Genomic DNA, 16,434 nt, shown 5'->3' on the forward strand with positions numbered 1-16,434 from the left:
CCATTGATGAAGTTATAGGACGCAATTGTTCAGGAAAAACCCTCCTTCTGCACCCAGGACTAAAACTAGGTAAAGGTTCAATCCTAAAGGCTCATTACTGTGTAGTATAAGGGAGATAATGTAGGTGAAGGTGTATGACATTACCTGGGCCAATATTAGGGTACCTATATGAAACATAACACCCACTCCTCTTCGGAACAGTCAATAATAATAAAAATGCTAGCGAAATACACTTTTACTAGGTAGCAGAGCAAAATATCAGTGAGCTTCTTAAAATATTGTTGCTAAAAACATTTAAAAACAGTTTATTTTTGAGAGTTAGTATTTAGAAATGTCACTCTAAGCCAAAGTCCTAGCCGAGTTTGTTTATAAAAGTCGAAACACTACAAGCGTCAGAAGGCCATGCTTTTCCAGCGAAAGTGTCAATTTTAGAGAAATGTTCCAAATTTAGTTGAGTTTTCGAAAAAAACGAATTCTTTCCTAGCACACAATGAGCCAATTGTAGATTAAGTGTCCTGGCTAGGAGACGCAACATCGCTGTTGCTTGGCGCTGCAGAGGACGGTCCCTGTAACACCTCGCAGAGTACATCAATGGAGCACAGATGATATTCAGAACTGGCAATAGCTGGTGTAGAGGCAACTGGCGCTGTAGTCGATACCTGAGTGCTTGTGGTGGAGCTGATGCTCAACCCAGTTGTAGTGAAAGGCACCTGCGGGTTCTCAAGGAATACAGTCATCAATATAGGAATACGCTGGGGAAACTGCCGAGCATGGGACCTCAAGGGCTCCAGCCTGGTATTGCAGTCCGCAGGCGTGTCCGATGCAAGTGTCAGACAGAAATCCAACACGCATTCTTCACCGCAAAACAGGCATCGAAGAACAGGTAAGATGCAGTCCATCCAGACTGGTTTAAATAATAGGAACCAAGAGGCGCTCAGTTCCCGTAGGCGAGGTGTGCCCAGATGCTGTACCATGCATTCACAGTATTTACGCTCCAGGAGAGCTTTTGACATCTCGTTGGTGATTGTCATTTTTCTGCTTCGCAATGGATGGCCCAATCAGGATTCCTGCTATAGAGAACAGGATCAGCAGAAGACCTCAGAAAATGAGGATTATCTGAAAGGTGCTTAGAAATCCTGACCCTATGGTCTTAAATAAGTGTACAATATCACTCGTATCAGACATATTAAAGATACGACCCACCATTTCTGCGAAATAAAAGGGACATTTTGCACGTGTAAGTGCCTGTATCTCAGTCGAGGTCCTTGCAATTTGAAGATCAAAGGTCTCTTCTGTGGAGGTTAAGGGTACGGTTTGCTGTAAAAGCCTGGCTTTACGTCTGCTCAAAGTATCAAACTGTATAAAGGAAACATTCAACGAAGGCCATAACGGCGCCTTCCTGACTGTAATTGTTGGGGTAAATAATACTTGCATACAGCAAGTAACCCTGGAGTCCACAGTGACCAGATAGGCAATGCCCGGAAGCATCCAACTGCAACCTTGATCGTTCAGCATCAAGTAACTCCCATTCGAGAGCAGCTCAAATACCGGTGTAATCACAGCTGTTGGAGTCCCATTCACGTGGCAGGACAAGTTTGCCACCGAACCATTACAAGCTCCATGCAGGGAAATATTCTGGCACATGAGAGAACTGCTTAAAGCGAACTTGCAGTTTGTACCGCTTAGAAACACTTCTCGATCCCCACTCCGGCATCGAAATCTGTATGGTAACTCCCAAGATTCCTTAATGTATTCCTTACCCATCTTTTCATATGTGCCTGCCTGCCTTTGCACGAGGCAATATTGAAACTGAAAAGTAGTGACCGGTAGAGTTATGTGGCCATGGATTAGCCATTCCGTTGATGGTGATTCTGCTACCGTAAATGGGAATCTATCCAGTTTTTCAATATGCAACATGGTGTATTTTGCTCCCCTTTGTGCCATTTCTACCTGTTTATCTGTTACATTGTATTTTGTAAACAGAGACGTACTGGTGATAAAACGCCAAGGCACTTAGCCTGCAGGCAAAGATTGCAGCGTCCAGTGTAATAACATAGTAGAACGTAACTGAATTTGCCCGTGATGTAATATGGCCAAATCTTGTTCCAGCATGTCTATCGCAGAAGATACAATGTTGCTTAAGGAATATATTCTGAAGGTCAAAGTTGGTAACCCATTGTCCACTACCGCGAATGCCTTTTCTAAGTTAATACGGTCTATTTCACGTATTCTCTCAGCGGCCTCTTGTTGGGATATTTTCCAAATTTCATTGTAGGCAGCATAAATGCGGTTTCCGGGGGCCTAGTAAGAAATGCCTAAGATCCATGTCTTGTGTGAGTAAGGATAAGTGTTGTTTCGCTTCTGTGAATGTTGAGGTTTCTAGCCAATCAAGGCACAACTTCCCAACACTGTAGGATGTCACTACCCCTCGGTGTTCTCTTTGTACATAGCGTGGATTTGGCCTATGTGGATACCGAACCCTTCGGTGGTACCCCAGAATCTTTGTTGACATCTGTTTGTGTCTATGGGCCAAACCAACCATCCTTTCCAATCAGGATCTGATCTGTTGTACTGTAAAATGTAATCTATTTCTACCCCTTCCTGTGAAGTGGAATTTTGCCCCCCTCCATCTGTGATGGTATTGGTAACCGAGGTGTGTTCATGTCCTTGTTCTTGAATAGTCCAAGACAGGATGTCTGTTGCACAGTGTCATTTAGAAATATCATCTGCTGTGGAATGAGGCATGCTCTAAATAGTGCTTCTGTTCCCTAGAACCCCAGACTGATTTTAAGTCTATTGTGTCCTTCCATAGGTCAAAACCCTGTTCAGACAATTGGGAAATAAAGAAAGCAGAGTAAATCTGTTTGGTGTTTGTCAGCATAATTTTCAGTGCCGATGTCGGTGTAACTTTGTAATAAAATGACGTCGGGTCAGAAGTGTTAACCCTGAAAAATATGAGAATTTCTGTGCAAATGTTTACGAACTACCTTTAGGTGGTGTAGGGCAATGTTCCCGCTGGTGGTACTCAAAAACATTTCTAGATGAGATAGATTTGTGCAAGAAATGATGACCATAATGTTGGTAACAGTACAAAGTGTCATAGTCTGAATTACCTTCTAACATTTCATTGTTCGGAAATGCAGCAGTATTCTTTAAATCAGACAACATGTTATTAACAGTTTCAGAGTCCCAATCATCAGAAAATATACTGGAGGTAATTATATCACTTAATGAAATTTTAAACACATGAGAAAGTTTTAAAAGTCCAGTCGGACCGAATATATCGAAATCAACCTTGTCCCAAACTATACCGTCCGGTATAGGAATTGCTGTGATGTTCACTGATGACAAGTCTCTTTGCTCATGATGAGACGATTGATGTGGTTTCAGAATCAAATTAACTTTTTGGGCTGTAGGTTTTTTTTAAGGTATCGTCCATTAATAAGCATGCTAAAGGTTATAACTAAGCCTAGCCAGAAAAGAAAGAACAGTATCCCAGTAATTACCCAGAGTTCTACCCAAGGAGATACCCGGTAAGTCTTTTTGAGAAAGTTCAGAAAGTTCTTGACTTGTTGCTTGCATGTTTGTTGGGCTGGCGTCATTTCTGGTTCACTTGGATCCAAGGAAAACGTATCAAAGTTTACGAAGTAGCCAGAAGCAGTTCGATCAATTGTAGGAATTGGATCGAGATTTGTTGAAATCGTAGATTGCTCTTGTCGAGGTATGTTGATGTAAACATCAGTATTTGGCCATATTGCCACTTGTGTGTTACTTTGAGTTTGATTTTGAAGTTGCACTTCTGGTTCAAGGGGAACGAGTTCCATAACATTGTTGCATAGTCCTTCATTCCGTACAGGAGGCTCTTCAAACGTGATGAGTCTTTCTGTTTAAACTTCTTGGATTGTAGCTAGAGGAGAACGTCTGCTATTGTGGAGTCCTTTGAGGCCTACTGTTCAGTATCAGCCACATAGTGTGGTTTGATTAAGTCAATTGAGACAAATCGTTTCTCCTTTTTTCCGGCCAGAGGCGGCAAAAGTACAGTTCTTGTTCCTTGAATTGCTAGGACAAGTACAGGCTTTATGTATGATGGTCCAAATTCTTTTTTATCCGCTATTTTCTCTCTGACCAGATTCCCGACTTTTGGGATCCAGACAGGTCTTGCCTTAACTGCCTTTATATCCCCAGTGGCAGTCTGTTTCAGGAGGACGTACTTTGTTATGTCCTGGATACATTTAGATCCTGTAAAACAGCCAAATGATTATGGATATCAAAAGGTTTCTCATCCGCCACTGTGCCTTCACAATCAAGATCAGGTACCCACATTCTCGTCCCAAATAGGACCTCATATGGAGTGACACCCCATAGAGAACTTCTTGGCTGGTTATTGAGTGCTCGCTGTACCCCGTATAGGTGATTGACCCAACTACCGCCCTTGCCTAATACCCTAGCTGTTAAAGATTGCTTTAGGTCCTGGTTGTTTCTCTCCACAACCGAATTTCCCTCAGGATGGTACGGAGAGGAGTACCGTAATGCTACGCCCATACTATCCATGGCCTCTTTGCAAGTCCGAGAGCAAAACGCCGGGTAACGGTCGGAATGTAACGTGCCGACTGTGTATATCCCTATAAAGACTCGTAAATCTTTGATAACATTTCGAGCGTCAGCTGAGCGCTGAGGCCAAATCCATAAGAATCTTGAGCATGAATCCACTGCAACCATGATATACTTGTAAGCCTCATCAGATTGTAAGGGGCCGCAGTGGTCCAGATATACACAAGCAAGAGGTTTGTCTAATTTTAATAACGGTGTCTGTGCCGGGAGTGTTATGGTGGAGCCTTTCATCTGCTGGCAGATGTCACATTTCAAGACATAGGGCCATATGTAGGTGGCATACACTTTACCGATTCTAAAATACCGAATCATACCGATTCGGTATTTAAGAATCGGTAAAGTGTATGTAGGTAATAATTCGGTAAATGTTACCGAATCGGAGTAAGTCGGTAATTACCGAATCGGTATTTACCGATTCGGTAATGAGGCATACCTTCCCATTGATTGAATCAATGGGAAGGTATGCCTCATTACCAAATCGGTAAATACCGATTCGGTAATGGGGGGAGCACATTCAAGGGTGGCAGGGTGTCACATTGACACCCTGTTGCACCCCTGATTCGTCCATGTGTGCACATGTGGCGCACATACATGCCCTAGGGGCATGTATGTCTGCCACATTGCACACCTCACAGTGCACAAAAATGCATTTTCACACATATTCGTCATTTACCACCAACTATTAGTTGGTGGTAAATAACGAATCCCCACACCCACCACACAGTCCCCCTACATCTAATTTCTGTATTCGGTATTTACCGAATCGGTAAAATTACCGATTCGGTAATTTTACCGATTCGGTAAATTACCGAATACAGAAATGATCCCCCTACGGGCCTCATGTAGGTAGCCCAATACCGGTCGGTAACGGCCGATTTTCGGTAAATATACCGTTACCGACCGGTATTTAGGCTTTAGAGATGTAGGGGGATCATTTCTGTATTCGGTAATTTACCGAATCGGTAAAATTACCGAATCGGTAATTTTACCCATTCGGTAAATACCGAATACAGAAATGAGATGTAGGGGGACTGTGTGGTGGGTGTGGGGATTCGTTATTTACCACCAACTAATAGTTGGTGGTAAATGACGAATATGTGTGAAAATCCATTTTTGTGCACTGTGAGGTGTGCAATGTGGCAGACATACATGCCCCTAGGGCATGTATGTGCGCCACATGTGCACACATGGACGAATCAGGGGTGCAACAGGGTGTCAATGTGACACCCTGCCACCCTTGAATGTGCTCCCCCCATTACCGAATCGGTATTTACCGATTCGGTAATGAGGCATACCTTCCCATTGATTCAATCAATGGGAAGGTATGCCTCATTACCGAATCGGTAAATACCGATTCGGTAATTACCGACTTACTCCGATTCGGTAACATTTACCGAATTATTACCTACATACACTTTACCGATTCTTAAATACCGAATCGGTATGATTCGGTATTTTAGAATCGGTAAAGTGTATGCCACCTACATATGGCCCTACATCTCTAAAGCCTAAATACCGGTCGGTAACGGTATATTTACCGAAAATCGGCCGTTACCGACCGGTATTGGGCTACCTACATGAGGCCCATAGTCTTTAGTTTGCTTTTTTAGACCTGGCCACCAGTAGCATTGTTTCAACAATGAAATAGTCGCTGTAACACCTGTGTGCGCAGAACCCAAACCCTTGTGTGCTGCAATACTCAAACCGTGCCTATGATCCATACTTGGTATTACTCTGTCCCCCACTCCAGGAATCTAAGCATATGGAATGTTGTTTGCATCTAACTGGTAGGAGTACTTGAGTGGGAACTTCGTTGGTACTGCTGAGCTGCCTTTGCGTGAAGCAATGACAGCAACCATTATCTCACTGTCTATCCTGGTTTTTGAATGAGTGATTGCAGCTACAGAAGCTGTGCATACAGCCCCCTTCGCGGCTTTATCAGCCAATGAATTCCCTTCAATGTGAACGCCATCGCGTTGATGACTCAGTGTGTATATCACGTGAGTCCTTGGTAGTTCATTTCTCAACTCAACTACCTGTTCCCATAGCATTTTATGCCTAATTGTGCCACCTTTTGCGTCTTTAAACTCGTTTTGTTCCCAATGGTGTAAATATTAATTGTATGACTACACAAAGTAAAAAGAATCACACACTATCAGTGTGGGGTATTTGTGATCCGTGTTTACCAGTGCCAGTATCAGTGCTTTCAACTCTGACAATTGTGCCCTGCAGTCTCCTAGAGAATGCGTTTTGGTGCAACTGGGATGGAATTTTCCATCCCGCATGCGATCTTTAACGATAGCACATGGCCAACTGAGCAGATCCGTCACTATAAATTATATATTCATACTGATCTAGAGGCAAGAGTTCATTTGGTAGAGGATATTCTTGTTCATATTGCAGAAATGCTTGTGTTTTTAGACTCGGATCAAATCTGTATTCAAAATCCGTTGCAGTAAGAGAATGAGCCCATTGTATCCGTTTCGGATGTAAGGCTTTTGCATTTGGAATGCTAGACTTTGTAACAGCTTCTAAAACTGCTACCGGTGTTATGACATTTATGAGTTTCCCCTGTGCGAGTGCTCTTTCTCTTGCTACAGCGGTCTGATTCTTTCTGTTGAAGTGAAACGCATTTCTGCGTTTGTGTACAGGTGTAATTTGTAAGCGATTGGTACTGTTTCGCCTTCATTGAAGGTTAAGTAAGTGTACCCACATTGACCCACTATTACACAGATCACTAAGTTGCGTATGTTTACTCTCGTCTGTAAGTGTTTTAAAGCTATCATGTCTTCTTGTAGTCAGCGTAGGATGTTAGTATGTTCCTGTGTCCAATCTCTAACTGAAAAGTCAGGTTTTATTAAGTGCAGAAAGGTTTTACTCTTTCTGCGTAATCCAAAATGTATGTTCTGCTGAAATTTAGGAATCCCAATATTGATTGTAAATGTTTTAATGATTATGGAGGTTGGAGCAGCGCACACTTTTCTAAAATGTTAGCTGCCAGACTTTTCCCTTCACTTGAAAGCACATGTCCTAAAAACAAGACATTGAGGTGGGTGATTATAGATTTTGTAAAGTAAAATTTGTAGCACTCAGAGGCGAATCCCATAATTATGGTGTTCACTCTGGTCAAGTGCCTCTTTAAGTCATCGTCCGTCAGATAAATATCATCCACATAGTACAATGCTTCCTCTTCAAAATTTTGGAGTAACTCAGTTACTCTTGCTGAAAATTCCCCCGGGCTGTTCTTATACCCCTGGGGGAGATGACAAAATTGTCGCTGAGACCCCAACGCTGAGAATGCAATCAAAGACCTGCTTTCAGGCGCCATATCTTGGCAGAAAATCCATTTAAGATATCAAGTGGTGTTTTTTTTTTCTGCGCAATGTTATTCATTTATGCGGCACTGTGTGCATTTGGACAGCCAATGTCTTTGTGCAAGTGTTTAAATGTCTGTAATCTAAAACTAGACAATATGTATTGTCAGGTTTCATGACAGGAAACAAAGGATTGTTCATTGGTGAGGTACATGTTTCAATGACCCCTTGATATTCAAGTTGATTTAAGATCTCCCTGTCCTGTTTTTTAGCTTCCTGCTTTATTGGATATTGTCTCCGTGCATTTGGTGAAACTTTTAACGGGATCACGTGGTGGGTTTAATTCTCATCCTATCCAGCATGATTTTTGTACAATGCTGGAGCTAGGGCAACTGCCCACTCCCGTGCATATGTGTGTTTAAGATGAATGGGAACGAGGTCGAAAAATGCTGGAAAAATGACCATTTCTCCCCTAGGGCACTTCATAACGAATGCTGGCGGCCAATCTTGTTCAGCTAATAGGATGTCATAACCAGATGACAGGCTCTCCCAAAAGAGACCTTCAACTTTCCTGGGCTTGTCTCCCTCCATTTGGAGTGTTATTTCATGTAACTTAAGTGGGACGCTCACCGTCGTATCTGGTGTTTCCACCGTGATGTAATCATTCAATTCCGCTGTCACCAGAAATTCCATCAGGTTCTGGCGAGCTATTGTTACTTCTGCCGCACTGTCTAGCATCATCTGAGCCTATTCCCTGTTCAGAAGATGTGTCCTCAGAATTCTGGGCATGGCTGATTTTCAGGCATGCAACTTTCTTCTTTTTAAACTGAGGTTTTGATTCTGGCTTTTCTTCTTTTTTGGAAGTATAGTCTTGAGCGTGCTGATTGTCTCTTGATTTTGTATGCTCTTCTTTGTGTTCTGACTGTAGGAGAGTAGGGTCTGCTATCCTATGGTCACCCCAAATTTTTGCTTTTTGCTTCACTGGTTTTTGACATATTGAGGCTGTGGGCCTGCCAATCAGACCCCCAGCCTGCTGTTCTCTCTACTAAATTAAAACTATGCACCCTAGGTGCATAACCAATTGGAAGTGGATCACCCTGTCAGCCCCTGTACCAGTGTACACTAGGTACCCAGGGCATTGGTGTACCCAAGGCCTGCCAAGGGCTGCAGCATGTATTATGCCACCCCAGGCTTGGCCTAACAATTTGACACAACTGGCTGATCACTCAGCTGGGGTAAGTTGGTGTAATCACCTCTTACTTAGGTGTAGTATACCTATACCTAACCTTAAATGGGACACCTGGTAACCTATAAGTCACTCCTATGGCAGGCCTTAACAATCCTGAAGGCAGAGTGCTTGGTTCCATGTGAGATGGTGCTCTGGCATGAGCTGAGCCTGTCTGCAGTGGTCGGAACAACTTCCTTCTACTGTTTCCAGATATCGTCATACCATATACTCTTAAGTGCATTATGAACCTCGCGGTTAAATGCTATCTTTGGTTTGGCTTTATCAAAACATGTCGAGTAAGGTGTCATACGAATTGGAATACTAACCCCTCGCCAATTCTGGCGACGGGGTTAGCATTCCACCCTTCTAGAGGGACACGACATGTACAGTACCTGAAACCCGGGTAAAATCAGACATAGCCTCAGCTCCACAAAATGGATGCTGCCACCACAGACACAAGTCTGCCCTCCTGCTGCTGGGAGTCCTTCCAGCTTGGGAGGTGTGGACAAAGGGTTTCCTGCCAGGGGAGGTGCGTGCACCACCCCAGACAGGATTTTGTGTATTGGTCAGGTAGGGCTTGAAAGAAACCAGACATGCCTGTGGCTCACAAGGAGCCTCGGTGCATATGCCAGTTCAAACCGGTCCTGGGGCACACCAGTCCCGGGCCTGGGGCGAGCTGGACAAAGGATTGGGGGTGTAACCACCCCCCTTCCTGGTCCCACCCATAGGGAGGGACCTAGCAGGTAGTCCGGCCCCTAGAATCCGCTTAAAGGTAGGAGCTGTGTCCTAAGACTTCAGACATCCTGGAATCAACTTAAAACTAAGAAGAAGACGGGAACTTCGACGCTCTGCTGCACAGAGGACTGAAGCCAATCTCCCCTGTGGTCAGGGAGTGACCACCTTGCTAACGCAAGCACCATCCAGCGAATCAACGTCTGCTTTGCCGCCGCCTCCCGCCGGAGCCCGAGCCCAGAGACTGACAAGACCTGGACCTCCAGACCTCTCACCGCCCGATCCACAGTCCCTGCAAAGAGGAGACCCGTGGAGGCACCGAGACACGTGGAGCCAGCCATCTTGAAACGACTACGACAAGCTGACCAGTGCAACAACCGAGGCTCCCTCCAAGTTGTGCTTTGGGTCCTGAGAAGCCCAACCCTCGAGCAGCATCTGCACCAAAGGTGAGCCCTCCAGCATCTCCACGATCTGCGTGGGGCCCTTCTGCATTTTGCCACTCGACGCGCCTAACCGGTTGCTGGCCGCTGGCTAGTGGCCATCTTGGCGACGAAATCTACGACAAACACCGCTGGTCTGGTTGCTCCAGACTGGCCCTTGCTCCCCTCCAAAGGAGCAGTTCCTCTGACCTTGCTGGTCAGAACCATCAGCTTAAACTCTTTGCCCACAACAATTGCTTTTGCCAAGGCTTGTTTGCTTCGATCAAGTCGCCGACACCGCCGACAGCGAGAGCCGGCGTGGGACAGCTCGTGACTCGACTCCTGGACGTCGTCGACCTTCAGGGACCACGTGGCTGCGGAGTCAAGCTACACCTTCCTTCCTGTTTGCACCCGACATTGCCTGGTACCCACCTGGTGCCACGCTGGTCACTGGCTAGTGACTGTGAACACTGTCCCCTCTGCTTACAGGTCTTCAACATCTCCGATCCACTCTTGGATCCACTGCATCTCTTCCCGACCGACCGCCTGCAGCACTTTTGTCTACAGGCCCCACGGAACCGATAGAAGAAACCCGACGCACTTCGAGGCCTATGCACCCGCTTCCTGTGGGTGAGGTAAAGCTGGCACTCCTGTGCCCAAGTGTAGTATTACATCTCTAGTGCCTGTGTTCCAAATCTTAAGTTCCTAGGTCATCCGGAAGATTCCTTTTGCAGTAACTTTGTACTTTTTACGCACCCATTGAAACCTATGGGAGCACGCGTGTGACTATTTGCTCTGCACACGCCACCCGTGGACCTCCTGGTCACTAACTAATGTTAGCTCCTTGTAGGCCCAGCGATTCTAGAGGCCCTAGGCCTTTTCCCTTTTCTGTTCGTGGTACTTATACCACTATTTTAGTATATGGTTCGAGTGGCCACCAGGGCCTATCCATATAAAGTGCAACTTCTGTGTATTCTGTGATAATCTTGTTTGACGATTTGTGCTCCTGTGCTCATAAAGAGACTAGGGGTTACTTTGAGAAATAAATACATATATATTTTGAATATATATCTGTGTGGTGTCCTTTCATTGGTATAAAAGGGGGTTACTATTGGTAAAACAGCTTGCTTAACATGCTTCACGAGTTTAGCCTCAAAGACTGCTTAGCCTACGCTACCACTAGGGCAGCTAGTCCAAAAAGGTTGACTTACAACCACACCATAAGGGTTGCTTGGCATGGTACAAGGTGGTCACTAGAACTAGTGAACAGCATATACCAGGCCAACTTCTCACATTGGTGAGCAGCGGTTGGATTTGAGCTTGCTGTGTTTTACCATTGTAATCTCTTGGTTACCAATTGAAAGATCACATAGGTACCTGTAGGTACATATAAAACAAGATTAGATATACTTAAGTTCTACTGAACTTAGTTGTTGTAGAGCAAAGGGAGTAGCACACCCTGACTACAACTACTAGATAGGTTTAGTAGGTAAACCCAAGTGTAGGTAGATTGCAACACATCCACCCACACTTAAGAGCAATGGCTGGGGCAGAGGGGTCCACTGTACCCATCTCTGTTGAGAGTGACCCCCCGAGGGCACCATCCATCTTTGCTACCCTTAATCAGAATGAGCTCAGGCAGTTGGCAACTCTTAGAGGCCTTAAACAGCCCAAGAACCCTACCTCTGCTGTGCTCAGAGCACTCTTGCAAGATGATGAGAATCAAAGAGAGCTCAAGAGAGCTTCCCAGTTAGCCCCCTTAGGGACAGGAACAGGAGGCCCCCCTTCTGAAGATGCCACTGAGGTACCCCTTTCCAATAGCCATCCCTTAGATGAAAACCATACTACAGAGGAGGAAAGTGAGGGGGATACAGACAGTGGTGAGGATGAAGGGAGAACTAGCCCAGTGCCAAGTGTTATACTTGGCCCAGCTAAACCAAGGCTATTGGGGACTGACAGTGGGTTCACCCCACTGGATCTCCCCAGTGGACTTAACACAGGGCTTGGAAGGCAAAGGAATCGCTCAGGTGACTCCAATGCTTCCCATGGCTCTAGAGGCTCTCAAGGTCACTCCAGGAGAAGGATGACCACCCCTCAGAGGAGGGAACATGAGGCCAAGATGCAAGAAGCCCAGCTGAGGATCAGGAAGCAGGAGCTAGAAGTAGCCCTGATGGAAGAGAAACTGAGCAAGGCTAGACAGCATAAAGAGAGTGGGTCTATACCCACTGGTGGCAGCATTGTCCCTAAGGACAAAGATAGGGTTTTCGATAATAGAAACCTGTCTAAGGTTGTGCCCCCCTACAAAAGTGGGGATGACATCCACAAGTGGATAACTGCTCTTGAGAGAGCCTGCAAGGTACAGCAGGTTCCTGAAGACCAGTGGGCAGCAATCCTCTGGCTCTCCTTTGAGGGAAGAGGCAGAGACAGACTCCTCACTGTTAGAGAAGAGGATGTCAGAAACTACAGAGTCCTGAAGAGTGTTCTAGTTGATGGGTTAGGCTTAACCACTGAACAGTACAGGTTAATGTTCAGAGACACCCAAAAGACACAGACTCAGGACTGGTCTGAATACATTGAATGTGCCACTAAGGCTTTGGAGGGTTGGTTGCTGGGAAGTAAGGTATCTGATTTTACAGGGTTGTATAATTTGATGATGAGAGAACAGATTTTAAATAACTGTCAAAACCAGCAACTGCATCAACACTTGGTTGACTCTGATCTGACCTCTCCCCAAGAATTGGGAAAGAAGGCAGACAAATGGGTCAGAACCAGGGTTAAGCAAAAGAACCAGAACCAGGGCCAAGGGGGTGATCAGAAGAAAACAGACCAAAAGGGTGGAGATCAGAAATCTAAAGACCAGAAGTCTTCAACAGGGCCCCAAACTACTGCTAAGGAGGGTGGGTCCCAACAACAGTCCAAAAAGAAGAAAGAAGGTCAAAAGAAACCCTGGTGCAATCATTGCAAAAATACAACTCACTGGACTAGTGATTGCAAAAAGGGTGGAGCCCCCAACACTGTTGCCCCTAAGGCACCTGCTCCCAGTACTACTGTTAGCAGTGTTGGTCCCCAGACAAAGGGTGTAGTGGGAATCACTATGGGAACTGAAGGAGATTCTGACTTAGACAGAACCCTGACACAGGCAGTCTTGATCTGTGATGGGGACATTGATTTGTCCCTGACTGTGAGCCCCAGTAACCTGGGCAAGTACAGACAGACTCCTTTAATTAATGACAAAGTGGCTCAAGCCTACAGGGACACATGTGCCAGTGTCACTATGGTGACACCAGGCTTTGTGGACCCTGGACAGTACATACCAGGTGAGAACTACCTGGTGACCAATGCCAGCAATGCCACTACTTCACATAGTGTGGCAGTTGTTAACTTCTCATGGGGAGGGGTAACTGGCCTCAAAAGGGTTGTGGTTAGTGCAGACCTCCCAGTAGAATGTTTGTTGGGCAATGACCTAGAGAGTTCTCTATGGTCAGAAGTGGAGTACAGGACTCATGCAGAGATGTTAGGTATATCATCACATGTCCTTGCTGTGACCAGGTCACAGGCCAAAAAGTGCCTCACTGAACCACAGGTCTTGGATCCTGGAACAATGGACCAAGCACCTACCAAGAAGAAGAACAGGAGGGTCAAGGCTGTGCCTTCTCCCCTGCCTCAGAGTGATGATCAGCCTTCCCAGGAAGCTGATCTAGAGGACCCTGAAGGAACTGTCCCTGAAGAGCTTGAACCTGACCAGGTTGAGTTTCTGGGGACAGGGGGACCTTCAAGGGCTGACTTGAGGCAGGCTCAGTTATCCTGTCCCTCTCTTGAACCCCTCAGACAGCTGGCTGCTGCTGAGGCTGCTGGGAATGCTCAAGGTACCCATAAAGTGTATTGGGATGAAGGGCTCCTTTATTCAGAGGCTAGAGACCCCAAGCCTGGTGCAACCAGGAGGTTGGTTATACCTCTGCAATTTAGGGGCTTCCTTCTTACCTTGGCCCATGATATTCCTTTAGCAGGACACCTAGGCCAGAACAAGACCTGGGACAGACTTGTCCCTCACTTTCACTGGCCTCATATGAATGAAGATACAAAGGAGTTTTGTCGCTCCTGTGTTACCTGCCAAGCCAGTGGCAAATCAGGTGGCACAACAAAGGCCCCCCTGATACCACTACCTGTGGTGGGGGTTCCCTTTGAAAGAGTGGGAATAGACATAGTGGGTCCCATGGATCCTCCCACTGCATCTGGGCACAGATTTATACTGGTGGTAGTGGATCATGCCACCAGGTATCCAGAGGCAATTCCCCTTAGGACCACTACAGCACCTGTTGTGGCCAGGGCCCTGCTGGGAGTATTCTCCAGAGTGGGGTTTCCTAAGGAGGTAGTATCTGACAGAGGTACCAACTTTATGTCAGGATACTTAACAGCTATGTGGAAGGAATGTGGTGTCAACTACAAGTTCACCACCCCTTATCACCCACAATGCAATGGGCTTGTTGAGAGATTCAACAAGACCCTAAAGGGTATGATCAAAGGATTACCTGAAAAGCTCAGGCGAAGATGGGACATCCTTCTACCCTGCCTTCTGTTTGCTTACAGAGAGGTCCCACAAAAAGGAGTTGGCTACAGCCCCTTTGAATTGTTGTTTGGGCACCCTGTGAGAGGCCCACTGTGTTTGGTGAAGGAAGGCTGGGAGTTACCTCTCAAAAAGCCTAAGCTAGACATAGTGGACTATGTACTTGGTCTCCGCTCCCGGATGGCTGAGTATATGGAGAAGGCATCCAAAAACCTTGAGGCAAGCCAGACCTTACAGAAAGCTTGGCATGACCAAAAGGCTGTCTTGGTTGAGTTTCAGCCAGGACAGAAGGTATGGGTGTTGGAGCCAGTGGCCCCAGCAGCACTCCAAGACAAATGGTCTGGACCCCATACAATCCTGGAAAAGAAGGGAGAGGTCACCTACTTGGTCGACCTAGGAACTCCCAGGAGTCCCCACAGGGTACTCCATGTTAACAGGCTTAAAGCATATGTTGACAGGGCAGACATGGGCTTGCTCATGGCTACAGATGAGGGACAGGAGGAAGGGAGTGACCCTCTCCCAGACCTGTTGTCTCAGAACCCTGAAGATGGCTCAGTTGAAGGAGTGACCCTTGGAGGCAACCTCACTGCCCATCAGCAGACTGAATGTAGACAGGTTCTACAATCATTTTCACATATGTTTTCCTTGATACCTAGTCAAACTGACTGGTGTACCCATGTGGTGGACACTGGTGACAGTCTGCCTGTAAAGAACAAACTTTACAGACAACCTGACCACGTCAGGGACTGTATAAAGGCTGAGGTACATAAAATGCTGGAATTAGGTGTCATTGAACCCTCAGAGAGCCCCTGGGCTAGCCCAGTGGTTCTGGTCCCCAAACCTCGCACCAAAGATGGCAAGAGAGAGATGAGGTTCTGTGTGGATTACAGAGGACTCAATGCTGTCACCAGGACAGATGCACACCCTATTCCAAGGGCAGATGAGCTCATAGACAAACTAGCTTCTGCAAAGTTTTTGAGCACATTTGACTTAACAGCTGGCTATTGGCAAATCAGATTAGCTGAGGAGTCTAAGGCCAAAACAGCATTCTCAACCCCAGGTGGGCACTACCAGTTTGTGGTGATGCCCTTTGGTCTGAAGAATGCACCTGCCACCTTCCAAAGGCTGGTGAACCAAGTCCTTACTGGGTTGGATGACTTTTGCGCAGCATATCTTGATGACATTGCTGTCTTTAGCTCCACCTGGGAGGATCACCTGATCCACCTGAAGAAGGCTCTTGAGGCTCTGCAAAGGGCAGGCCTCACTATCAAGGCTACACAGTGCCAGATAGGGCAGAGTAAGGTTGTATATTTGGGCCACCTTGTAGGTGGAGGCCAAGTTCAACCACTGGAGAGTAAGATACAATCCATCAAGGACTGGTCCCCTCCAACCACCCAGACTCAAGTTCGAGCTTTCTTGGGCTTGACTGGGTACTACAGGAAGTTTGTTAAGAACTATGGGTCCATTGTGACTCCTCTTAATGATCTGACATCCAAGAAGATGCCCAAAAAGGTTCAGTGGACAGTAAGCTGTCAAAAGGCATTTGATGACCTGAAGGAGGCCATG

The sequence above is a fragment of the Triturus cristatus genome, chromosome 8 (assembly GCF_964204655.1).
Source record: "Triturus cristatus chromosome 8, aTriCri1.1, whole genome shotgun sequence".
NCBI classification, from domain to species: Eukaryota; Metazoa; Chordata; class Amphibia; order Caudata; family Salamandridae; genus Triturus; species Triturus cristatus.